At 43.5% G+C, this 26,843-nt stretch overlaps 1 long non-coding RNA gene across 1 annotated transcript; it reads left to right on the plus strand.

Annotated features, from left to right (window-relative positions):
* The first annotated feature begins 1,654 nt into the window (after positions 1-1,654).
* LOC139170078 (uncharacterized) lies at positions 1,655-8,288 on the plus strand. The gene is made up of 4 exons (XR_011559562.1): positions 1,655-1,691; positions 6,174-6,200; positions 6,876-6,983; positions 8,153-8,288. It is a non-coding gene; the product is annotated as an uncharacterized lncRNA (long non-coding RNA).
* Positions 8,289-26,843: the final 18,555 nt, after the last annotated feature.

Genomic DNA, 26,843 nt, shown 5'->3' on the forward strand with positions numbered 1-26,843 from the left:
GAAGGGCTTTATAGGTCATAACCAACACTTTGAATTGTGACTGGAAACTGATCGGCAACCAATGCAGACTGCGGAGTGTTGGTGTAACATGGGCATATTTGGGAAAGGCCATGATTGCTCTCGCAGCTGCATTCTGCACGATCTGAAGTTTCCGAACATTTTTCAAAGGTAGCCCCATGTAGAGAGCGTTACAGTGGTCAAGCCTCGAGGTGATGAGGGCATGAGTGACTGTGAGCAGTGACTCCCAGTTCAAGTAGGGTCGCAACTGGTGCACAAGGCGAACCTGGGCAAACGTCCCCCTCGCCACAGCTGAAAGATGTTTCTCTAATGTGAGCTGTGGATCGAGGAGGACGCCCAAGTTGCGAACCTTCTCTGAGGGTGCCAGTGATTCTCCGCCCAGGGTAATGGACGGACAGATGGAGTTGTCCTTGGGAGGTAAGATCCACAGCCACTCCGTCTTGTCTGGGTTGAGTTTGAGCTTTTTGACACTCATCCAGGCCCTAACATCCTTCAGGCACCAGCCCATCACTTCCACTGCTTCGTTGGCTGGACATGGGGTGGAGATGTATAACTGGGTATCATCGGCGTATTGATGATACCTCACCCCATGCCGAAACCAACCAAGAGGGACATGGATCCAGCAGACAGGTGGCGGAACTCACAGCTCCAATGGCCTTGTCCACATCATCAGGTGTCACCAAGTCAAACTCCTCCCAGACTGATGGACAAAGACGTTTAGCCCCAGTCACCTTGACTGACTCATTGTCAGCCGATACTGCTATGCAATTGGAGTCGATATCAGTCCAGATCTGAGCGACTTTATCAGCCAAAAATGGGTTAAATTCCTCAGCACTACCCTGCAAGGTCTCCCCAACTGCCCCCTGCAAAGCATCACCTTGTCCTCCATGCAAGCAGAGAACAGCTTTTTCAATATCCATATTTATTTAGGGGCATGCGCCTTGCAGTGGAAATGATGGTTCTAGGCCAGATGTAAAAATGCAATTCTGTCATTTTTCAGATTCAACGAAACATCGTAGTAAGCAGAAAAAAGGTATGCACACTTTTACACTTTTATAGCCAAGCATTTAACTTGGCATCAGTTACGGTTGGCCACTGTGTCAATCGTTGAGTGTTTATAAGATTTGTAATACAATTGCAACTATGAAAGACATTCATATGTCTGTATAGGTCGTGTTTTGTTTATGTTTTTGTTTTGTTTATGTTTGTTTTGTGGCATTTTGTGGTATTTTTTCTTAATGTAAATAACTAATAAAGGTTATTAGATAAAGATAACTAATAAAAAATTTAAAAAATGCAATTTTGTCATTTTTCAGATTCAACGAAACATCGTAGTAAGCAGAAAAAAGGTATGCACACTTTTACACTTTTATAGCCAAGCATTTAACTTGGCATCAGTTACGGTTGGCCACTGTGTCAATCGTTGAGTGTTTATAAGATTTGTAATACAATTGCAACTATGAAAGACATTCATATGTCTGTATAGGTCGTGTTTTGTTTATGTTTTTGTTTTGTTTTGTTTATGTTTGTTTTGTGGCATTTTGTGGTATTTTTTCTTAATGTAAATAACTAATAAAGGTTATTAGATAAAGATAACTAATAAAAAAATTTAAAAATGCAATTCTGTCATTTTTCAGATTCAAGGACACACCATGATACGGAGGAAGAAGAGGGTATGTACACTTTTATAGCCAAGCATTTAATTTGGCATCAGTTACGGTTGGCCACTGTGTCAATCGTTGAGTGTTTATAAGATTTGTAATACAATTGCAACTATGAAAGACATTCATATGTCTGTATAGGTCGTGTTTTGTTTATGTTTTTGTTTTGTTTTGTTTATGTTTGTTTTGTGGCATTTTGTGGTATTTTTTCTTAATGTAAATAACTAATAAAGGTTATTAGATAAAGATAACTAATAAAAAAAATTAAAATGCAATTTTGTCATTTTTCAGATTCAAGGACACACCTTGATACGCAGGAAGAAGAGGGTATGTACACTTTTATAGCCAAGCATTTAATTTGGCATGCAATTTAATATTACTCCTTAATATTATTAATTTGGAGTGCTCTTCTTGTGCTCTTCTGCTCTTCCAACAGAAATCAGATTTGCATTCTCCTTGCAATTTAAGAAAGCTTTAAAAATGCTGCTATTCCAAATAGGGTATCAGGGCTCCAAATAGCCTCCAACATTAAATCAGAGTCTACGGCACATTTATTCCTCAAAGTTCTAATTTACTAATAGAGCCATGTTGGCACATCTGGGTGAAAGCTGAATCTGTAGAGGTGCAGAGACCAAGGGTGATTTGGGCTTCCTAGAAAGTATGGGTTATGGCTGCATGCCACTAATTACAAACAGTCCCCGTCCCATTTTCCCACAGTAGAAAATACATAATAAAATAGTATAGCCTGGCAGGCCTTAGATCCCAAATAAAATGGCTTTGGCCTGGCACAGGGTTTCAGGCAGCTGTTAAGTATCTGGGGTGATGGAACACATGAAGAGCAGATATTCTTCCATGTTTCTTATACAGTGATACCTCATCTTACAAACTTAATTCATTCTGTGACCAGATTCGTAAGTAGAAAAGTTCGTAAGACGAAGCAATTTTCCCCAAAGGAATCAATGTAAAAGCAAATAATGCATGCAACCCCATCCCAAAAGTCACCCCTTTTGCCTTGCACCATTGGGAATCCCCACCTCCGGACTTCCGTTGCCAGCCAAAGCAGCCGTTCTTGCATTGCTGGGATTTCCCTGAGGCTCCCCTCGCTGGGATTCCCTTCTTTTTTGCCGGCACTGCTTTGAATCCCAGCAAGGGGAGGCTCAGGGAAATCCCAGGGCTTCGGCTGGCAACAGAAGTCTGGAGGCGGCGATTCCCAGCAGCAGCGGCTCAGGTTTGTAAGGTGAAAATAGTTCAAAAGAAGAGGCAAAAAAATCTTAAGCACCAGGTTCGTATCACGAAAAGTTCATATGAAGAGGGGTTCCTAAGACGAGGTATCACTGTACTTTTAGGTTGAATGTGATTTTGCACATAAACGTTTTGTATTTTTGAACTACATTGTTGTATTTTTGTATTTTAGGGGTTTTTTTTGTATTTTTGTATCATTCATTCATTCATTCATTCATTCATTCATTCATTCATTCATTCATTGGATTATATGCCGCTCCTCTCTGGGCACTCAGGGTGGCTTACAGCATAGAAAGGAACAATACAAAATATCTTAAATCCAGTTTTTAAAACTAAACTATCTAATCTAAAATCCCAAGTTATTAAAAAAAACAGTCACTCTCATTTTAACATTTGTTAAATGTTAAACAGTGTCATTTGTAAGTTACAATGCTTGATGTAGTGATAGAAAGGGAGGGAGGGGAGGAGGAAGGAAGGAAGGAAGGAAGGAAGGAAGGAAGGAAGGAAGGAAGGAAAGAAGAGGAAGGAATTTTGCTTTATTTGGTGTTGGATTACTAGTTTCAACATTTCTGAACATAATGAAATGAAAATTGAACTGAAGAAATTGATGCTTATTTGTTTATTTTGGTCAGAAATGGCCCCCACGAGGCTGTGCTCAATTTTTTCAGGTTATATACAAATTATGCTGTTAATTTCAAAATTACATGCTTGCTTTTAGTAAAATGGACTTATTTCATAAAATGAGCTATCTGGCCATCATGTACTTGCTTTTCAAAAGGATATTCCAAATATTTTCAGCCAAATCTATATAAAAACTGAAAATAATGGAAAACAGCAAGGCCAGGGGGAGAGGTCTTATTTCTGAGCAAAATAAATCAATAAGCATCAGTTTTTTCAGTTCAATTTTTATATCATTATGTTTAGAAATGTTCAATGTATCATATCAATACCAAAGGGGGAAATTGTTTTTGAGATTTGGAACCTAAAAAAAATAAAAACTGAAAAGAAAATTGCCAAAAAATGGGGGGGTGGCTTTTATGAGCAAAGAAATCCCAAACAAGCATTACTTTTTTCAGTTCAATTTTCATATCATTATGTTCAAAAATGTTCAAATTAGTATACCAGCAAAAAAGGTTTTCAAAAAAGTTGTAACTGGCAGGCTTTAAAAAAATGTAAAGGAGCAATAATTGCACACAGCCGAAATGTGTTTTTGGATTTCTGAGTGAAATAAAAATATAAGCATCAATTTGAAACCTTAGGGAATATTTTTCTGATGATCAGAAATGTTCAATTTAGTAAATCAATGTGTAGGATATTAAAAATATTTCGGATTTGGAACCTAAAAAAAAAAGGTAAAGTGCAACTGATTGCACAGAGCCCGGGGGGGGGGGGGGGCAGGCCCTATTTCTGAGCAAAATAAACCAATAAACATAACTTTTTTCATTTCAATATTTCTATCATTGTGTTAAGAAATGGTCAAACTGGTAATTAAATGCAAAACATTTTAATAATATTTTGATTTTGGAGCCTGAAATACATATAAATTGAAAAAATTGCACACAGCGGAGGGGGGGGAGTTTTATGAGTCAAATAAACAAATAAGCTTCAATTTTGCAGTTCAATTTTCATATCATTATGTTCAGAAAAGTTCAAATTAGTATCCCAGTGAAAAGGTTTTTAAAAACGTTGGATCTGGCAGGATTTGGAGCCTAAGAAAAAGGTAAAGTAAAAATGATTGCACACAGCTGGGGGGGAGGCCCTATTTCTGAGCAAAACCCCCCAATAAACATAACTTCTTTCAGTTCATTTCTATTTTTCTAATGATCAGAGATCTTCAAAATAGTGATCCAATGCAAAAAGTGGGAAAAAGTTTGAACTGGCAGCCTGAGCTGGATAAAAATGAACAAAATTGCACAAAAACGCTAGGGGCGGGCTTTTATGAGCAAAATAAACAAATAAGGAATAACTTTTTCATCTCAATTTTACTTTCATTTTGTTCAGAAAAGTTCAAATTAGTATCCCAGTGAAATTGGCCAGATTACTTGTGGGACCACCTTCTGTCGCACGAGTCCCAGTGACCGGTAAGGTCCCACAGAATCAGCCTACTCCAGGTCCCGTGAACAATATCATTTGGCAGGGCCTAGAGGAAGAGCCTTCTCTGTTGTGGGCCCGGTCCTCTGGAATGAGCTCAGAGAGGGGTGGCATAAAATCAAATAGATAAATGAATAAATGAATGAATGAATGAATGAATAAATGAATGAATGAATGAATGAATAAATAAATAAATAAATAAATACTCTTCCCTCATCCTCCTGCTCCTCCCACTAATGCTGTTACCTAGTTGGGTAATGGAATGTCTCTAAGAACTCAACAAAACACATAGAACTCCAAGAATCCTACCCTCCTCTTTCCTCCTCCTCCTCCTCTGCCTCCTCCTCCTTGTCCTCCATGCCAGAATTAGTATTTTATTTATTTATTTTATTTATTTATTGGATTTATATTTATCATCAATAAATAAATAATATATTTATTATCCTGAGGTAATATTCAAATTACAGTAGAAATGCTGTAATTATTGTAAAGTGGAAAGCCTGTTGAGTCACAATGAATGTGCTACAACCTGATTTGTTAAGAATTGTATAAACTGTAATGCAGCTTTGCATAGGTGTGGTTCGTAGTGGTTAGTTCTGGGTGGTCCGTTGTTGGTTTGTAATGTGTGGTTAAGTGGTGGTGTGCTGTTTAGTAAGGCAGTATTGGTGTTCTGTAAACAGAATATAGAGAATATAGTTTTGCTACCAGGGAGATGTAAAATTCTCAAAAGTCCCTGCTGTATTGTTTTCCTTCTGCAAGGTCTTCAGTTCCTGACATCTTGGCTGCTTCTGACCAGTAAACCTCTAACACAGCTCTGACACTCCCCCTCCTCTTCCTCCATTCTCTTCCCTCCTCCTCCTGCTCCTTCCACTAATGCTGTTACCTAGTTGGGTAATGGAATGTCTGCAAGAACACAACCAAGGTCAGAGAGCCCCAAGGATCCCGTTTCCTCTTCTTCCTCCTCCTCCTTCTTGCCTGGAATGGAATTCCTGCAGCATCTCAGCCAGTAAATCAAAGTTTCCTCATTAAGGCCGCCTGCTTAATGAACCTATAGGCAGACATTGTGCTTTGGGGGGGATAGGATTCTTGGGTCATGCCGTTGCCTGGAGACCATCCTATTTGACATATTGGAGGTCAGTTGGTTTTCTGTCTTTGCTCTAGGTCCACCTGCAGTGCAAAGGCCACCACGTAAGTAGACATCTTAAAATCCATGTAGTAAGTTCATGTAGTAAGCCATCTGGAATGCCTAAGAACTTTGGTTGCCCAAGGCCAGCCATTGCTCTGTGGAGGGTGAGCACAGCTGGACCCAGTGCTGGTACTCTGTTAAGTTGGCTGCTTAAGGCTGCTGGGCAAAGTGACAACACAGAGTGTGGGCGAGTGGTGAAGGGTTGGGCTAGTATTAGACAGGTCCAGGTTGAAGCACATCCTCAGCTGTGGAAACTCCCTGGAAGAAGGGAAGGGACGGGGAAGAGGAGAGGAGGGGGAGGGAAGGGCAGGTGAGGTTATTCCATCCCAAGAGAGTCAAGGATCAGTTCGGTCCAAGGCCAAAATCTATGGGTTCCTTCTTATATTGGATACTTTGACCCTTCAGTGGTGTGTCCAAACTCTACTCCCTACTTACTCAGTGAAGTCTGGCATGGACGTTGTGTCTATAATCTAAGGCCACCACAGAGTATAGGGCAGGCTTAACGTCTCCTCCAAAGGAGAGCATTTCATGAAGGCTTCTCCATGAACAGGTTTGCTTGTTGAGAGCAATTGTAGAATAGGATGTCACAGCATGTGAAAATGCATCGTGAAGATAGTGTGATGCTTATTGTTATCTCTTAAGATCATTTCTAATCAAGGCTTCCTTTCCAAACACAGGCAAGCGAAACAAATTACTACTATGTCTCGAAAGCTACTGTTGCGCAACACTTGGCATTATCATGCTCTTCTGTCTGTTTTTGTACACCCTTTGGTATATCCGTTTATGTAAGTTTCTAGTTTTATCCAACTAATCAATTTTGAAGCTCTATAATTGTATGTGGGAATGAGCTTGGGAGACAGAGGGGGATAGAATTCTTTATTGGCCAAGTGTGATTGGACACACATGGGTTTTCTCTTTGGTGCAAATGCTGAAGCTGGTGGTCCAAGCAAGGACCCATAAAGAAGCTGAGCTAGCGTCTTGGCCATAAAAAGCTTAATAGCAGCAGGAACATATTAACCTCGCTTTGTGCGGAAAAAATTAAGAATGGAGCTCGCTGATCTTTATACTTCAACACATTCCATACATCACTCGGTCCGTGATCTCTCTCTTAGCCGCATTTCTCACATTCCTTTTCCTGCTTCACTTAGACAAGATTTATTTTCCTAACTACATAACTTTGAAAAAACAGCAGCACTGAATAAATACAATAAAAAATACTTTGGCTTACTTTAGCGTGGCGAAAACACCTCCATATTTCTTTTCAGACACGTTGAAACTCCACCCTTCCTGCTCCACTAGCCCCCTGACCTGCCAAATACATCACTACAATATTTAACCCATTCCTCTCCTTAATATCTTCTTCCAGACCTCTGCTCTCTACGTTTCTGGACCCTTCTGAAGTTAGGGTTAACCCAGCAAGCGTCTGATTCTCCCTCACTAGATCCTGAACTCATACCCCATCCTGTGGCTGGCCTCCCACCTGTTCTACTACCTGTATCCCCGGGCCCCCCACTACTTCATAAACACTATCTGAATCCGAGTCCTCAATATCTTCATCATCCTCCAACTGATCAGGAGCATGTACAACAGGTTCCAGGTATTGTTTTCTTCAGATATTTAGTAAACGTTATTGACTTGTTCAGTATTTTTCGTAGATGTTCTCAAAGTTTCCCTATGTCTATATTTGAGCAGCTACACAAGTAATATAGCCACCAATATCTACTAATTAACAGTGTAGTTCTTAAATCTGTCTTTAAACAATCAGTTGATCTTAACAATCTTATAAATCAATGAAAAAATTTTGGTTTCTATATATCTTTCCTAAATAAATCTTAGATAGTTTCATGTCCCAGTGGGAAAAGATTTCATGCTCTTTCTGTCCTGGTGCCTTGGGCACAACAGCAAATGCCTGTCAATCCAACATTATTATTTGGTAATTAAACCTCTCTTTCAGATGCTATTGAAAAGGCAAAACGGGATCCACTTCGGAAGGCAATGGCACAAATTAGGCGATATATGATTACACGGGATCCTGACTTTGCTCTCCTTAATGGTACGTAAAGAGTTCCACTCCAGATGTGCAAACGCATTCCTGCCCCCAAGGCCACCGAGCCCATTTTCCTTCCTCTGGCTAGATTGGTGGGTTGCATTGGAGTGGAAGGAGCATTCGCATCCATCTCCTGCTGGCCTTGAATTCTTCTCCAGGTCACCTCTAAACTGGTTCTGCAGAAGAATCAGGATTTATTAAAAAGATAGGCTCCTTCCACACAGTGAATAAAGTGATTGTCAATCTACTGATGGTCGGGGAACAAAATCTAACAAAAGCATGAGGGAACCAAAAGGAAGAAGCTCAAGCCAATTAAACTGGGGTTATTTGCAAATATTGAGACCGTTGCTTTATCATCTCCCCCCCCTCCTCCCCCTGCTTCCATCCATCTTCTGTATTCCCTATTCCCTATTGAATAACATTGAAGACACTGCGCCCCTAGTGGATGACTTTATAACACAGCAGTCTTAAAGAAGGATTTACTAAAGACATTATTATCACCCTGACCTGGATTGACTGATGAATTTTGAACTATTTATTCATTCAAGAACTGATTTTATAATAATTGATTCTAATTTATATTATTGTCTCAGATTAATTTATAACTGACCGGTTAATTTCCTATATTTTAGCACTTTACTATGAATTTTTTCTATCTTCTATTTTATATTTATATTTTTCGATATATTTTATTAGTGTTTTAATTATTACTAATTTAATCTATTTTTAACATTATCGGGGGTTTTTAATTAATGGATGACTGGGGTGGATGTAATAATGCGTATGGGATGAATGATTGGTATGAGTGCGATGGTTGGGGTGGGTGGGGCTATGGTATGGATGAGATGAATGGAAATAGTATGAATGATAGATCTGGCCCACCTGACGCTGGAGGGGCAGGAGGGGTGAGGGCACCAATCTCTGGGGTGACAGAGGGTCGGAATATTCCGGTATTGCTGGGGAGAGGCAAATATGGCGGGGGCCATGGAGTTAGCCGTTCCAGGGGAACGAGGGATCGTTGCTTAATAACGATCCCTTATTCTGGCTCCGTGAGCTCAATCTTGGGCACTGGTGATGAGTGTAATTCTGGCCCTGGGCTCAGGTTGCTGCTGCTCAATGACAGGCCGGTGGTAAATAAAGCTCTCCTCATCCAGGATTGATCCTGGATGAGGAGGCCAACCTGGCATGTATTACTGAAACCTGGCTGGGCCCAGAGGGAGGAGTTCCTCTCTCTGAAATTTGCCCAGCCGGGTTTCAGATATGGCATCAACCTCGACCCCAGGGAAGGGGGGGGAGGAGTGGCTATTATAGCCAGAGAGAGCCTTTGCCTACGTAGACTCATTGCTCCAGAGATTGCGGGTTGCGAATCTCTCTTGATGAAGTTGTATGTCTGCTTAAAAATGGGGTTTTCTTAACTAAAATTTTAAATTGTAAATTATTAGATTTGTTATGAATTGTTTTATTATGTTGTGAGCTGCCCCGAATCTACGGAAAGGGGCGGCATGCTAATCTAATCTAATCTAATCTAATCTAATCTATAAATAAATAAGGGCGAAGAGGGGAGGAGACCCATTCATTCATTGCTAACCTCCAGCCTCTCCACCAACCGGATGCCAGTCCTCAAGGCACAAGATTTAGGGCATGGGAGGAAATGGGCTCTTGATAGACCAGGAGGCAGCTTCAGATCTGAGGAGGTGCTCTTGCTACTTGTGTTCCAGATACTGATTTGATCCTGGAAGCTGAGAAAGTGGCAAGAGAGTTGCTTCCATGGGCTCAACAGATCAATGAAATTCAAGCAGAGATTGGTAAATTTCTCACAGATTGAGATTAATAAGAATCTGGATAGAGGGATAGCTTTCTCTGAGACAAAGTTGTTGCAATGGAATTTTATTTTATTTTTTTGCAATTTTCTAGGCGCCATCCACCAGGCCTGCAGATTGGGGAGGGGCACCCTGCTGTTTTTTAAGTATTGTCTTGGGCAGATTGTCAGCTATCCCAACTTGGTCAGTTAGAAAAGAAATACTCCCAGGCTCACGATTAGCGAAAAGTTCGCTTTACTAAAGCCAAATGGTTACAGCAGAAGCAAAGCTGGATCTGGGGTTTTTGGGCCCAAGGCATATGGTCCCCCTGTTCCCATTCACCCCCCCTCCTGGTTACCAACAAGGATCCAATTCAGTGCTAGCAAATAGTTTGGGTAAAAGTCCCTCTTTTTTAAAAAATATACAGTGATCCCCCGATTATCGCGAGGGTTCCGTTCCAAGACCCCTCGCAATAATCGATATTTCGGCATGTAGTGATGCGGAAGTAAAAACACCATCTGCGCATGCGCGCCCCTTTTTTCCATGGCCGCACATGCGCAGATGGTGGAGTTTGCGTGTGGGCGGCAGGGAAGACCGGGGAAGCTTCCTTCGGCCGCCCAACAGCTGATCTGCTCCGCAGCGCGGCAGCAGCGAGGAGCCGAAGATGGGGTTTCCCCGTTGCCCAGGCAACGGGGAAACCCCATCTTCGGCTCCTCGCTGCTGCCGCGTTGCGGAGCAGATCACCTGTTGGGCGGCCTTCCCTGGGTCTTCCCGCTGCCCAGGCAAAGATCTGTGAAGCGGCGCGGCTGTTTTAAAAGGCGACAGCCGGACTGGGGAGCTTCCTAGCCCCCCCCAGCCCCCAACCCGGGCTCGGGGGGGATAGGAAGCCCCCCAGTCTGGCTGCCGCCTTTTAAAACAGCCGCGCAGTTTCCCAAATGACTCCTGCAGCCAAACGCCAAAGGCGAACTTCCGCGTTTGGCTGCAGGAGTCATCTGGGAAGCGGCGGGGCTGTTTTAAAAGGTGGCAGCCGGACTGGGGGGCTTCCTAACCCCCCCTCGAGCCCCCAACCCGGGCTCGGGGGGGCTAGGAAGCACCCCAGTCCGGCTGCCGCCTTTTAAAACAGCCGCGCGGTTTCCCAAATGACTCCTGCAGCCAAACGCCAAAGGCGAACTTCCACTTTTGGCTACAGGAGTCATCTGGGAAGTGGCGGGGCTGTTTTAAAAGGCGGCAGCCGGACTGGGGGGCTTCCTAGCCCCCCCTCGAGCCCCCAACCCGGGCTCGGGGGGGCTAGGAAGCCCCCCAGTCCAGCTGCCGCCTTTTAAAACAGCCGCGCGGTTTCCCAAATGACTCCTGCAGCCAAACGCCAAAGGCGAACTTCCGCGTTTGGCTGCAGGAGTCATCTGGGAAGCGGCGGGGCTGTTTTAAAAGGCGGCAGCCGGACTGGGGGGCTTCCTAGCCCCCCCTTGAGCCCCCCCAGTCCGGCTGCCACCTTTTAAAACAGCCCCGCCACTTCCCAGATGAGTCCTGCACCCGGCGCCATCTACGCATGCGTGGCCATAGAAAAAAGGGCACGCATGCGCAGATGGTGTTTTTACTTCCGGGTTGAAAAATCGCAATATAGCGTTTCACAATGATCGAGATCGCGAAACTCAGAGGAACACTGTACTTTATTAATTTATTAAGAATGGGAAAGGGGGATGGGGGTACGAAAGGAAAAGTAGGAGGGGGATGGGGTAAACAATGTTTTTATACAGTAACTTATATATATTGTTGTATATTCATTTCAAATATTTGTCTATAGATAATTATTTTGCATTCAATAGTCATATTTACATAGTCTTATATCTATAAAATATAGTAGTTTAGGAATAACGTAGGAAAAAGAAAGAAGTGGTTTAGGAGTGAGATAGGAAAGAGAAGAAAGAGAAAAAAGAGAAAAGGAAAGAAAAAAAGGAAGAAGAAAAAGGAAAAAAGAAGGGGGGGTAGTACCTGCAGACTAGCAGAAATATGTGTTGTGACAACTTAGTTTTGGTTATGTTTGTTAGTTTTATGAGTAAGAGATATTTGTGAGTTATGATATTGGTAAGCTGTTAGTGGTTATCGAGTGGATTGAACTCAGACAGGGATTGTATTGATTTTGATCAGAATTTCTATTGTGTATATCTTTCTTTTAATTTATGTTGAGAAATTTTGATTGATTTTTGTTTTATTGTTTTTAAAGTTAGATAACCATCTGAATCATTTCTCCCAGGCCTTGTAGAACTCTGGATCGTTTTTGTTTTGTATTTCCATTGTTATTTTTGACAATTCAGCGCATTCCATGATTTTACTAATAATGGTTAAGTTTGTCGGGGTGTCTTCTTTTTTCCAATGTTGTGCATGTGTTAGCCTGGCGGCCGTCAGTATTTGGATAATAAGGTATCTGTCTTCTTTGTTTAATTTCTGTCTAAAAATGCCTAGGAGGAACAATTCTGGTTTGATTGTGATCCTTGTCGATATGACTTGGTCCATTATTCTTTTAATTTGTGTCCAAAATGTTTGTGCGTATGTACAGGTCCACCACAAATGAAAGTATGTTCCCTGATTCTTCTTGCATTTCCAACATAGGGATGATACGTTTGGGTACATTTTAGAAAGCCTAGCTGGTGGAAGGTGCCATCTATATATCATTTTGTATAAATTTTCCTTGTAGGATACAGCAAGTGTCATTTTATAGTTAATTGTAAATATTTTTTCCCACTCTGTGAGTTTTATTATATATCCAAAGTTTTGTGTCCATGCAATCATGGATCCTTTGACTTGCTCTTCTATAGTATCCTGTTTTAATAGATAGCTATATAATTTGGAGATCATTTTTATGTTCAATCCAAATAGTATTAAGTCGAGAGGATGAGGATTTTGAAAACCGAGGGTACTTTTGTGTTGTTTGTATTTTGTGTTTATTTGTAAATATGTAAACCAGTCTATAAATATTCCGTTGTCTTATAGTTGTTGTCTAGTGAGAATGTTATCATTAGGATCTAGTAATTTGGAATAGGTTATTGTTTTTGGTACTGAAAGAGCGGTCTGGTAAGTAAAGGATTCATTTGGGGATAACCATTTGGGAATTGCTAAATTATGATTTTTTTTAAATCTGTTGCCAGGTAAATATTAATGTATTTCTTATATAATGGTTTTTAAAGTATTTTGGTATTTTGTTTGGTTCTGCCATTAGGAATGTGTGCCATCCTGACTGTAAATTAAATCCTTCCAAGGAAAGTAATCTTGTGTTTTGTAGAGTTATCCAATCTTTGACTTTAGTTAAAATAGTGGCTTGATAGTGTTCTGTCTGGGTTCCCCCAGACGTCAACACCAACTAAAAAGCATAGCCAGACACGCTGGTAAAAAGCAAAGTCATTTTATATCTTTTTAAAACAAACACAGAGAACAAAAACTGTTCTTACAAACTGGAATGCTATGACGCTTCACAGAAGAGTCACGACGGCCAGACAATACAACAGGCTTCTTGCTGGCACACCCACCACTGTAGATAATAAAACCCACGCCTCCCCCAAGTTTTCAGCCTTCAAGGCCACAAGCCAGGATCAGAGACGCCAAGGATCAAAGCAAGGTCACAGGACTTCCAAAAGATAACTCTCCACAATACAGGAAGGGTGGGCCTGCCTTTTCAACCTTTCTGGGGAGAACCACACCCAAACCCAGCTGTTGCCTATTAGGGATGGAAATACCTTGCTAATTGTCCCCTTCATTGTGCTGCCCTTCTCTGCCTCATATCTATGATGGCTTGTGCGTTCTCATCTAATGATTCCAGGCTACTCGCTGGGGAGAGCTCCCCCCCGGGGGTCTCAGGCTGTTCTCCCTCCTCCTCGTCCTGACATTCCTTTTCCCTGTCTGCCTGGGCCTCCTCCTCCTCCTGTTCCTCGTCCTCCCCCTCCGAGCATGGAGCCGGCAGAGTTCCAGCCGTTCCCTGAGGAGCCTCAGACTGAATCACAACAGATAGTAAAGATAAAAGTTGGGGAGGCCAAAACCTCCTCTTGATCTATGATTTTGCAGGTTTTTTAACTTTATTCTTGCCTCTTTTTTTCTCCAAATGAATTTCCGAATTAGTTTATGCAATTGTTCAAAAAATGACTTGTTCAATTTGACCGGAGCTACTTGAAATAGATATAGGTATGTGGGGAGAATGTTTGATTTTATTGCGGCAATCTTACCCATCAGTGATAGTTTTAAATTTGTCCATCTAGTTAGATCTTTTCGTATGTCCTGTGTAAGTTTGTCGTAATTATCTTTTTTTAAAGTACTATTGTTCGCTGAAATCGCAATGCCAAGATATTTGGTTTTTTTCACTGTTTTTATATTGAGAGCTTGCTCTAATATGGAGTTTTGTTCTGGTGTCATGTTTTTGGTTATAATTTGGGTTTTGTCTGGATTTATTTTGAGACCAGTTATTTCCCCAAATCTATGAAGTTCGCTCATTAAAATATGGGCTGTTTTAAGTGGATCTTGAATTGTGAATACTATGTCGTCTGCAAAATCTTGAAGTTTAAACTGTTCCTTTTTTATTTTAAGTCTGTTTACTTGCTCATTATTTCTTATGTTTTTTAGTAGTGTTTCTATGGCTAATATAGAAATTAAAGGTGCTAAGGGACATGCCTGATGTGTCCCTCTTTTTGTGGGCTGGATGGCTCTGCATTCCTTCGTGTGATCTAGTTGGCTAGAATCATCATGGCTAATTAGACTGGGGATATTGTTTATTGTTTAATTCCTATTTTGTCATTACTGTCATCCCCCCCCCCCCTTCACCACTTTTCACTTCCACCATTTTCCTATTTTCATCATCTTCTCATCCTCTCAACTATTATTAAGATCATGGAAGAACTGCGCCTCCTAGTGGCAAGACTATAGAAAAAACACAGCAGACTTTTAAGACTCTGAGACTATATGGAAGATCTATAGAGGATTTCGGACCTGGATTGGTTTATTGACCGAGGATTGATATCAATTAAGATCTGATTTTATATTTTTATATTTTTATATTTTATTTTTTATACTATTTTATTAACTTATTAACTTTTTAGCAATATTTAATCTATTTTTAATTAATTGGGGGGGTTTAACTGATGTACAATTGGAGTGGGTGTAATGACATATATGGGAGGAATGATTGGTATGAATGTGATGGCTGGAGTGGGTGGGGTTATGTCAGGGGAGGGGTGAATGGGAATAGTATGAATAGTATGAATGAGATATTTGGGCCACCTGACGCCGGAGAGGCGGGAGGGGAAGGGGCACCGATCTCTGGGGTGGCGGAGGGTCGGAATATCCCTGTGTTGCTGGGGAGAGGCAGATATGGTGGGGGCCACAGAGCTAGCCGTTCCAGGGGAACGAGGGACCGTTGCTTAATAACGGTCCCTTGTTCCGGCTCTGTGAGCCCAACCTTGGGTACTGGTGATGAGTGTAACTCTGGCCCTGGACTCAGGTTTCTGCTGCTCAATGCCAGGTCGGTGGTAAATAAAGCTCTCCTCATCTGGGACTTGATCCTGGATGAGGAGGCCGACCTGGCTTGTATTACTGAAACCTGGCTGGGCCCGGAGGGAGGTGTTCCTCTCTCCGAAATTTGCCCAGCCGGGTTTCAGATATGGCATCAACCTCGACCCCAGGGAAGGGGGGGAGGAGTGGCTATTATAGCCAGGGAGAGCCTTTGCCTGCGTAGGCTCATTGCTCCGGAAATTGCGGGTTGCGAGTCTCTCTTGCTGAAGTTGGACTTAGGGGTTCAGGTGGGCTTATTTCTCACGTACCTGCCTCCCAGCTGCGTGTCAAAAGCCCTGCCTTTGCTACTCGAGGAGGTAGCCGGGTTGGCGGTGGAGTTCCCCGGACTCATTGTCCTGGGGGATTTCAACCTGCCGTCACTCGGCGAAACCTCTGGGTTGGCACAGGAGTTCATGGCCACCATGACAGCCATGGACCTGACTCAAGTAGTACAGGGTCCGACTCACGAGGGAGGGCACGCACCTGACATGGTATTCCTTTCCGAGCAATTGAGTAATGGTCTGAGACTAAGGGGCTTAGAAGCATTGCCTTTGTCATGGTCAGACCATTTCCTACTACGGCTTGACTTCCTGGCTCCAATCCTTCCCCGCAAGGAGGCGGAACCAATGAAGATGTTCCGCCCCAGACGCCTGATGGACCCAGAGGGCTTTCAGACGGCGCTTGGGGTTATTCCAGAGGCACTCATCCACAGTTCGGTGGAGTCTCTTGCGGAGGCCTGGAATACGGCTGCTGCGGAGGCTCTTGACCGGATTGCGCCTTTGCGACCTCTCCGTGGCGCTAGACCCCGTAGAGCCCCATGGTTCAACGAGGAGCTCCGGGAGTTGAAACGCCAAAAGAGACGTCTAGAGAAGCGATGGAGGAAGAGTAGGTCTGAATCTGATCGAACACTTGTAAGAGCTTTTATTAAGACTTACAAAGTGGCGCTCAAGGCGGCAAGATGCGCGTACCATGCCGCCTTGATTGCATCAGCGGAATCCCGCCCGGCCGCTCTGTTTAGGGTGACCCGCTCCCTTCTTAACCAGGGGGGAGTTGGGGAGCCCTTGCAGAGTAGTGCCGAGGAGTTTAACACGTTTTTCGCTGATAAAGTCGCTCAGATCCGGGCCGACCTCGACTCCAATTGTAAAACAGAGTCGACTGACAACGAGTCAGTTGAGGTGACTGGGGCACGTACTTGTCCACCTGTCTGGGAAGAGTTTGATCTGGTGACACCTGATGAAGTGGACAAGGCCATTGGAGCTGTGAGTTCCGCCACCTGTCTACTGGATCCGTGTCCCTCCTGGTTGGTCTCGGCCGGCAGGGAGGTGACACGGAGATGGGCCCAGGAGATTACCAACGCTTCCTTGGGGAGGGGAGTTTTTCCATCACTCTATAAAGAAGCGCTTGTGCGCCCCCTCCTCAAGAAGCCCTCCCTGGACCCAGCCGTACTTAACAACTATCGTCCAGTCTCCAACCTTCCCTTTATGGGGAAGGTTGTCGAGAAGGTGGTGGCGCTCCAGCTCCAGCGGTCCTTGGAAAAAGCTGATTATCTAGGTCCCCAGCAGTCGGGTTTCAGGCCCGGTTACAGCACGGAAACCGCTTTGGTCGCGTTGATGGATGATCTCTGGCGGGCCCGGGATAGGGGTTTATCCTCTGTCCTGGTGCTCCTCGATCTCTCAGCGGCTTTCGATACCATCGACCATGGTATCCTTCTGCACCAGTTGGAGGGGCTGGGGGTGGGAGGCACTGTTCTTCAGTGTTTCTCCTCCTACCTCTCTGGCCAGTCGCAGTCGGTGTTAGTGGGGGGTCAGAGGTCGGCTCCGAGGTCTCTCCCTTGTGGGGTGCCTCAGGGGTCGGTCCTCTCCCCCTTGCTATTTAACATCTACATGAAACCGCTGGGTGAGATCATCCAAGGACATGGGGTGAGGTATCATCAATATGCCGATGATACCCAGCTTTACATCTCCACCCCATGCCCAGTCAACGAAGCGGTGGAAGTGATGTGCCGGTGCCTGGAGGCTGTTGGGACCTGGATGGGTGTCAACAGACTCAAGCTCAACCCGGATAAGACGGAGTGGCTGTGGGTTTTGCCTCCCAAGGACAATTCCATCTGTCCGTCCATTATCCTGGGGGGGGGAATTATTGACCCCCTCAGAGAGGGTCTGCAATTTGGGCGTCCTCCTCGATCCACAGCTCACATTAGAAAACCATCTCTCAGCTGTGGCGAGGGGGGCGTTTGCCCAGGTTCGCCTGGTGCACCAGTTGCGGCCCTATCTGGACCGGGACTCATTGCTCACAGTCACTCATGCCCTCATCACCTCGAGATTCGACTACTGTAATGCTCTCTACATGGGGCTACCTTTGAAAAGGGTTCGGAAACTTCAGATCGTGCAGAATGCAGCTGCGAGAGCAGTCATGGGCTTACCTAGGTATGCCCATGTTTCACCATCACTCCGCAGTCTGCATTGGCTGCCGATCAATTTCCGGTCACAATTCAAAGTGTTGGTTATGACCTTTAAAGCCCTTCATGGCATCAGACCAGAATATCTCCGAGACCCCCTTCTGCCGCACGAATCCCAGCGACCGATTAGGTCCCACAGAGTGGGCCTTCTCCGGGTCCCGTCAATTAAACAATGTCGGTTGGCAGGCCCCAGGGGAAGAGCCTTCTCTGTGGCGGCCCCGGCCCTCTGGAACCAACTCCCCCCGGAGATTAGAACTGCCCCTACTCTTCCTGCCTTCCGTAAAGCTCTCAAAACCCACCTTTGTCGTCAGGCATGGGGGAACTGAAACACCTCCCCCGGCCACGTACAATTTATGTATGGTATGTTTGTGTGTGTGCTTGTTAATGTAGTGGGGTTCTTTTTAAAACTATTTTAAATACTTAAATTTATTGAATTTATTTGGATTTGTACGATTGTTTATATTTTTTGTTGTGAGCCGCCCCGAGTTCGCGGAGAGGGGCGGCATACAAATCTAAATAATAAATAAATAAATAAATAAATAAAAATAATAAAAATGTTTGCAAGAAGGTGACCAAACTCAGAGAGCACCACTGGTCAATCTATGAGATTTTGATATATTTAGTGGAGGATAAATGTTTTTCACACAGGACTTGTAATTTTCCTCCCAGAAAAGCTTTTCCCCTTTTATTTCCCCTTCTTATTTTTTTCCCCTCTGCCCATTCCCATCTCCTACATTTTGAAAAGTTCACTATTGTCCTATATGCTTTTTTGTAAAGAAAATGGATGAAACTGTGCTCCTTATAATTTTTCATTCTTCTTTCCCTTTTCACGTCTGCAAGTCGACCTTCAATACAAACTGAATCACAGGTGGGAAGCCCATAATGGCCATATTTATAGACTTAGTAAAAACGACGGTGATTGCCATGCTGCACCAGCTTTATGCGATGAATATAATGCATATGTAGCTGATATTCTAGATGACGCCGAGGAGGTAAGCAACCCTCCCATCTCCCTCTTCTGATGGAATGTTTTGATTGTTGATGAGTTTGGTTGTTGTATCCTTCAGCTTTTGGACTGTCCCCACTGTCAGCCTAGCCTTGATCTGGCAGAAAAGGACTCTAGCTTAAAAATAGATTGTCTCTGGATAATCTCTGGATAGCAAGACATCTGATTGAAAGCTGTCGTTATGCGTTCAGGCCAAGGGTGAAGGAGAGGGCTTAGATGGGGCTTGTGGGGTCTGGGTGGCGGCAGTGGCAGGCGTGGACCCACAACTTGATGCTGGGGGTTAAAGCAGGAAAGCATCCGTGGGCAGCAAATGGCAGCCATTCGTGGCCCTACTGGAATGCTCTGGTGGTGTGTGTGCGTGCACGTGTGCCCTTCAGTTTCCTGCACATGCGCAGTGTACCATTTTACCAAACTTGGCATTTCCTTGCTTCTGTGCATGCGCAGAAGCAAGCAAATGCAGCCGTGCTCTCCTGGTGTGGTGGAGGGCGGGGTAGGGGGTTGAAGGACTCAGGTGCTTAGTTGGGAAAGTTGCCCAGGAATCAAACGGCAGGCGAAGGTCGCGCTGGGGCAATTTCCACGCAGGAAAATCTCTGAAAAGGAATTTTGCTCAGCTGCCTTTCCCAGGGCAACGTCGATCGAAGGTAGGCAACGGGGGCAGTGAGATGCTGAGCAAAGGTGGGCTGCCACCATCTTCTTTGCTTTCCGTTTGGAAAATGCATTTCTAATCTGCTTTTCTAGAAGATTTGAAGTCCATCGAAGAGTAGTCCTCTCTGAATGAGCTACATGAAATATCAATGGCATGTTTGCTTGCCTTTTGCATCATTTATTTGCATTAAATGTTTGGGTATACAGTCTGTATAAATGCTGTATACAGTCATCAAATATTCAGAATTTGTTTAGGAAAATGGTAAATAGTAGGAAATGGAAGCTACTATTTACACTCTAGGATTAATGTTTGCTGGTGGGTATTCAGAGAACAATATGTTCAACAAGAATGTTGCTTCCCAGGAAACTTTCCCAACCAAGCACCTGAGTCCTTCCACCACCACACCACCCTCCAGCCTGCTTCACTCACTGTTCTCCTCAGGCATGGCTGGAAGCCATTGTTCCGCTGCCAGAGTTCGGCAGCCCCAGATGCTGCTTTTCCAGCTACTTTTCTGCCCCTGGCAAAGATCTCGGCTCAGCTTTGCCCTCGACCTGCAGGGGCACGGCCATTAATTCCCACTGCCTGGTGGTAGCACGGCTGAGGGGGGGACTCAGAGCAAGGAAAGAAAATCACCCAGCACTAGAGGCCCGGCCTGGCAGCGCGCCGCTCTCCACCAAGCCCAGACATGGACGAATCAGCTGCAGCAGTGGAGGGTTACGGGAGCAAACAGAGTGCCCCTCCACCTAGCAACATCCTCCCTCCAACACTTCTGCACAAGTAAGGCCACCGCGACATCTTACCTGTGCAGAAGTGGGTGAGGAGGAGGGAGGATCTTACTCAGAGATGGGGCACTCTGTCTGCTTCCTTTGCTCTCCAAGCAGCAGCCAATTGACCTGAGTCCGGGCTCGGCAGAGACCGGTGCTGGGCAAGGCCTCCAGTGCTGTGCTCCTATAGGCCGCGACTAGCTTGAGGCAGCCACCATTGCTGCTCCAAGACATGACTGTGGCATGGGAGAGCACAGCAGGCTGTCTGGCCAGAGCTCAGGGGGTGCTGCTGCTACTGGCTGGGGCAGCGAGATTCAGCTGCTGCACATGTGCAAAATGTCGACCATAACCACAGTTCAGAAAATAGCCAAAAGAATGACTTCAACCCCATCTCTACCTACAGCATCACCTGATATGCAAAGATTCATACATACCATGTTAGCTACAGAAAAATCAAATAATCCATCACAAACGATACAAACGATACTTTTAGCTATCCAAGAAACTATGCTAAAACTCCAGGAAATGGTAGACAAAACCCATGAAATAGAGAGAGAAGATATGCAGAAAATGGACAGTAAGATAGGTGCAATCCATGAAATACTTGAGAAGAATGAACAGCAAATAGTGCAGATTGACAAAAGAGCAGACCAAACAGAGAAAAACATTGACATAGTGGATCAGAAATTAATGATTATTAATAGAGATCTCGAAGAGTCTCTAACATAATTTTGAAATTGATAGAGCTGCATTTTATCTTAGTTTCCAAAACATAATAGAGGCCAAAGAAGAAGATATGGCAGATATAACGACAGACATAATAGCAAATACAGTGATACCTTGTCTTATAAACTTAATTGGTTCCGGGATGAGGTTCTTAAGTTGAAAAGTTTGTAAGATGAAACAATGTTTCCCATAGGAATCAATGGAAAAACAATTAATGCGTGCAAGCCCAAAATTCACCCCTTTTGCCAGCCAAAGCGCCTGCTTTTGAGCTGCTGGGATTCCCCTGAGGCTCCCCTCCATGGGAAACCCCACCTCTGGACTTCTGTGTTTTTGTGATGCTGCAGGGGAATCCCAGCATTGCAAAAACGAGTGCTTCGCTGGCAACGGAAGTCCAGAGGTGGGGTTTCCCAGCGAAGGGAGCATCAGTGAAATCGCAGCATCGCAAAAACACCGAAGTCCTTGAAACCACACCTCTGGAGCTCTTTGTTTTTACGATGCTGCTATTTCACTGAGGCTCCCATCACTGGGAAACACCACCTCTGGACTTCCGTTGCCAGCAAAGCACCCGTTTTTGCGCTGCTGGGATTCCCCTGCTGGGATTCCCCTGCAGCATCACAAAGACACAGAAGTCCGGAGGTGGGGTTTCCCATGGAGGGGAGCCTCAGGGGAATCCCAGCAATGCAAAAACGGGTGCTTTGCTGGCAACGGAAGTCCGGAGGCAGGGCATCCCAGTGGCAGTGGTGGGTTTGTAAGGTGAAAATAGTTTGTAAGAAGAGGCAAAAAAATCTTAAACCCAAGGTTTGCATCTCGAAAAGTTTGTACAACAAGGCATTTGTAAGACGAGGTATCACTGTATATTAGAGAGAGAGAAACAAGACATCATAAATGAACTGGATGAAACTATGCCCAGAGACAGAAATTGCCAATGGAAGTGCACATTAGATGCACGAAAAAAGAGTTAAGAAATGAAATTTTGAAAGCCGCAAGATATGAAACAATATTCTACAAAGGGAAAGAAGTCAGAATTCTAAAACAAGTACCAAAAAGGTTAAGAAACAATAGAAAAGGGTACCGCGCATTAGCAGAACAACTTAATATAAGAATAATTTTATTTAGGTGGTTGATTCTGGGGAGGGGATGTTAATTACGTGGAGAGGGGAAAGGATTGAGATAGACAATGAAGCAATGGCCCAAGAATTCTATGATGAATTTATGGCAGAGAAAGAACAAGAACCAGAAAGCAAGAGTCAAGAGGAATGACCGTTAGAGGCAGCGGAAACAGAGAAAGAAGATACCATAGAATGCAAAGAGCAGCTAACAGAAGGAGTTCTTACCAGGGCGCAGACAGAAAACAAAATTAACAGAAAACAAACACATAAGGAAAGAAAAATGGAACAATCCCTAAACCTACTCACATTAAACATTAAAGGGTTAAATTCATATGCTAAAGAAAAATAATTTTTACAAAATTACAAAAGCAAAATCTTAGTATAATTTACTTACAGGAAACACACGTAGCACAACAAGATGTAAAACAGTTAAAAACAACAAATTAGGAAGATTATTTATGGCATTATCACATAAAAAAGAGGGGAATAGCGGTATATATTTAAAAAGAAATAGAAGCAGGAAAAAAGTTATGCAGACATGAAAGGAAGAATTCTTGTAATTTCAATAAAAATGTATGATGCCCAACTTGCACTAGTAGTGGTATATGTGCCGAGTACAGACCAAAAAATCTTTTACTACAATTAACATCAAAAATTAATTAAGATAGGGAGAAAAAAATATATGTTGCTAAATACACAAATATTAAAAGAACAGGAGTATATAGACTAGATTAAAAAAGAAATGGCATTTCAGAAATATTAAATAAAGAAATTCTAAATTATGAACTAGCATTAAAACCGGACATATACCTAGTAGGTATTACTAGTGGGCATCATAAAAAGGAAAATTTATATCTTATAATTCATCAACTTACAGCGGCAAGATTGAGCTTTGCACAAAATTGAAAAAAGAAAATATACCAACAATAGATACTAGATACCGCAGATACTAGAATGCGCAAAAATAAATAAAATGACAATGGAATTGCAAAATAAACAGGGAAATGACTATTGTACCCCATGGGGAAAGTTATACCGCCCCGAGTCTTTGGAGAGGGGTGGCATACAAATCAAATATATTATTATTATTATTATTATTATTATTATTATTATTATTATTTGTTTGTTTGTTTGTTTGTTTGTTTGTTTGTTTATTCATTCATTCATTCATTCATTCATTCATTCATTCATTCATTCATTCAATTTTTATGCCGCCCTTCTCCTTAGACTCAGGGCGGCTTTACAACATGTTAGCAATAGCACTTTTTAACAGAGCCAGCCTATGGCCCCCACAATCCGGGTCCTCATTTTACCCACCTCGGAAGGATGGAAGGCTGAGTCAATCTTGAGCCGGTGATGAGATTTGAACCGCTGACCTTCAGATCTACAGTCAGCTTCAGTGGCCTGCAGTACAGCACTCTACCTGCTGCGCCACCCTAGCTCATTATTACAGTAGTACCTCGACTTACGAATTTAATTGGGACGGGAAGGAGGCTCGTAAGTCGAAAAGCTTGTATAACGAAACATTGTTTCCCATAGGAATCAATGGAAAAGCGATTAATGCGTGCAAGCCCAAAAATCAGAAACCGGCCGCCACCCCCTCAGGCCGCTCCGTCCGGGATGAGGCTCCTCCGGAGGGATGCACGGGGGCTCCAGAGGAGCCCCATCCCGGGCGGAGCGGCCTGAGGGGGCCGGTGCGGCGGCGCCTTCGCCTCCTCCCACGCCCCGCCCCCGCTCAGCAATCGGCTCGGCAGCATTGCTGGCATTCCAGGCGGGCCGCCCGGCATGAGCACCGGTTTCGTGCCTCTCAGGCCGGGCAGACAAGAGGTGTGGCGCTCCCACGGGGAAAGGAGAAGGCGGTGGCTCAAGCCCTTCCCCGTGCACCCCTCCGGAGGAGCCCCTCCGGAGGAGCCCCTCTGGCGGTTGTCCGGGTGGGTGAAGGTGGCTGGGCCGCTGACAGGGACAGGCGGTGAGCACTCGTATCCCGAATTTGGGCTCGTAAGTAGAACAGAAATATCTCTCCCCTCCTAGCTCGCATCTCGAAATACTCGTATATAGAGCAGCTCGTATGTCGAGGTTCTACTGTATTATTATACAATTGGATAGAGAAAAAAACAGAAATAAAAAAAACAAACAAAATAAAAGAGGACAACATAGAAAAGGCAATGTAAAAACAACTGTAATTCTAAATACACAAGTTTCCATAAACTGCTTGTATGTATTGTATGATTTGTCTTATTTTTGTATGTGTTTGTTTGTTATTCAATTAAAAAAAAATAAAGAAGCCAAATCTTGCAGCCACGTTGCGTGCATGGCCTGTGCACAGCCGGCTCAATTTCTGCCGGTGGAACGGTGTTCCACCCCGTGGTCCATGCTGCCCACCCCTGCCCGTGGGTATCAAACCCCAGCAGCTCTACCTGGGTGCTGAACAGAGCTGTGGAGAGCTCATTTTCAGCGTGGGGTTCAGGCTCCTTCCAAGCTCCACCTGCCCCTTCAAAGATTGGCAGTTCCCTGCAACCTGCCACGGAGCTTTTGGGCACAACTGTGGAATGGTGTGGCAGAGCCTGGCTGTCCCCAAATCCTGGTAGCTCACAGTAATTTGTTGGGCTGGGGGATTGACCATCTTTGAGGGAGAACGTAGGATTTTATTCCCCAAGTGCAGCTCTTTGGAAAGCCCAGAGTTGTGCTGAGTCTTGAAAGAAGAAAGCTGCAACCAAGAAAACTAAGGTGCAGCAATTGCAGAGGTGTGAACAGTGTTGGGAGAGACGGTCTTTCCTGCTAGCTGGTAGTCTTGCAGGGCTCCTCCTTCCTGGAAGCCCCAGAACAGGGGTTTGAGCAGCAGGTCAGAAGGAGGAAAGAAGGTGTCCTGTCGAGCTCTCTGGTAGAATCCTCCCAAAAATGCACAGATACAATTTCAGACACACACACGTTTGAAAATTCAAAACAATGTTCTTTATACAGAAAATTCAAATAAACAGAGCACTCTTTTTGTATAGCAAAGAGCACTTGTCTCCAAACAAATTGGTAATTTGTACAAGTCCCTTATCAGTTCTGAGATACTTAGCTTTCAGCTGTGAGGCAATTCACAGTCCTTCTTTCACAAAGTGAAACACACTTGACTCTGGGTTAGTTTCAAAGCGGGGGAAAATCAGCACACAAAAGGTCAAAGTCAGTAAAGCAGTCACGAAACACAACAGCCTGATCTGCCCCACTCTTTGCGCTTGTACCCTATGGGCTGCATGGCTGCTGCTTCTACAGCTCCCTCCACTGATGCTCCTGGGGGGGCTCTGATTCTGGACATGTTTTGGGCTGAGAATCTCTCTGTCATTCACTGTAAATGATGTCTGGGTTTTTTTTCTTTCAGGCGTTCTTGGTAAATATGGTGAAAGACAAAATGGTTCCTTCCTGGATTGGAATGAAAAACCATAAAAGAAGATTTAAAAAAAAAACCCACGATAACTGGGTATGGACACATTCCAATACATCAGTTAATAAATTGTAAGTATCTAATTCAAGTTTGTTTCTTATAGCCCAAAATGTCTTCAGATTTGAGACAGGTGACAGAAGTTACAATGGTTTTGTGCATGATTATATTATTGCAATTCAGTAATTGTAAATGAGGACATCATAATAATAATAATAATAATAATAATAATAATAATAATAATAATAATAATAATAATAATATTTGTGTAATTTTTCACCATATTTGTGTCATTATGCGGGAGTCATTACAAATTGCTGAAGATAGATTGGAATATAGCAATTCTCTCTGCATATGTATACATAATTGTATGTGGGTGTGTGTGAGTGAGTGTGTGCGTATGTGTGTGTGAATGTGTGTGTGCAGAACAATCTTTGAATTATCAAGGACATGCACATAGAAACAGGGTATTGCAGTAGATAGGAGTAATTGTCCAGTGTCACACAGAGAGATGTGTTAAAGTGCATGTAGTGTTTACTTTAACAAACAGAACAGTTCAAATAAACAGTCCAAGTTATGCAAGTTCAGATCAGTCAATCTCTAGAAGTACAACAATCTTCTAACCAGTTTGCTTTTGTCACACACTTTCAACAAAGATATTACAGCTTACAAACACATCAGAACATCAGCGCATAACACAGAGATCACTTCTAAGTCAAAGAATCAATCAGAATGAAACAACGGAGAGAATAAACCATAATCTCTAGCTCCCTCCTATGGCAACGTGCAATACTACAGCCAATGAGAGCATAGCATACATTTTAAAGCTATATTAAACCAATCCACACAACCATACATTGTTGGCTTCTTTATATATAACCAACTAACATTCTCCCCTTTGGGTAGGCTAATATATAAGACTTTACATTCTCAAATTATAGCTTTCATAGCGTTCCTTATGCTTAATAGCACCTTGAGCTTTTGTAAACTGATCTGCAATATTTTTATTTATTTATCTATCTATTTATTTATTTAGTCAAGTACGTATTGATAGTATAGAAAGATATAATAATGTTTATATGCGATACTAGTAAAAGAGAAACATTAGGACGGGGTGAGGTCAAGATTGGATAGACT

Source organism: Erythrolamprus reginae, chromosome 7 (genome assembly GCF_031021105.1).
Source record: "Erythrolamprus reginae isolate rEryReg1 chromosome 7, rEryReg1.hap1, whole genome shotgun sequence".
NCBI classification, from domain to species: domain Eukaryota; kingdom Metazoa; phylum Chordata; class Lepidosauria; order Squamata; family Dipsadidae; genus Erythrolamprus; species Erythrolamprus reginae.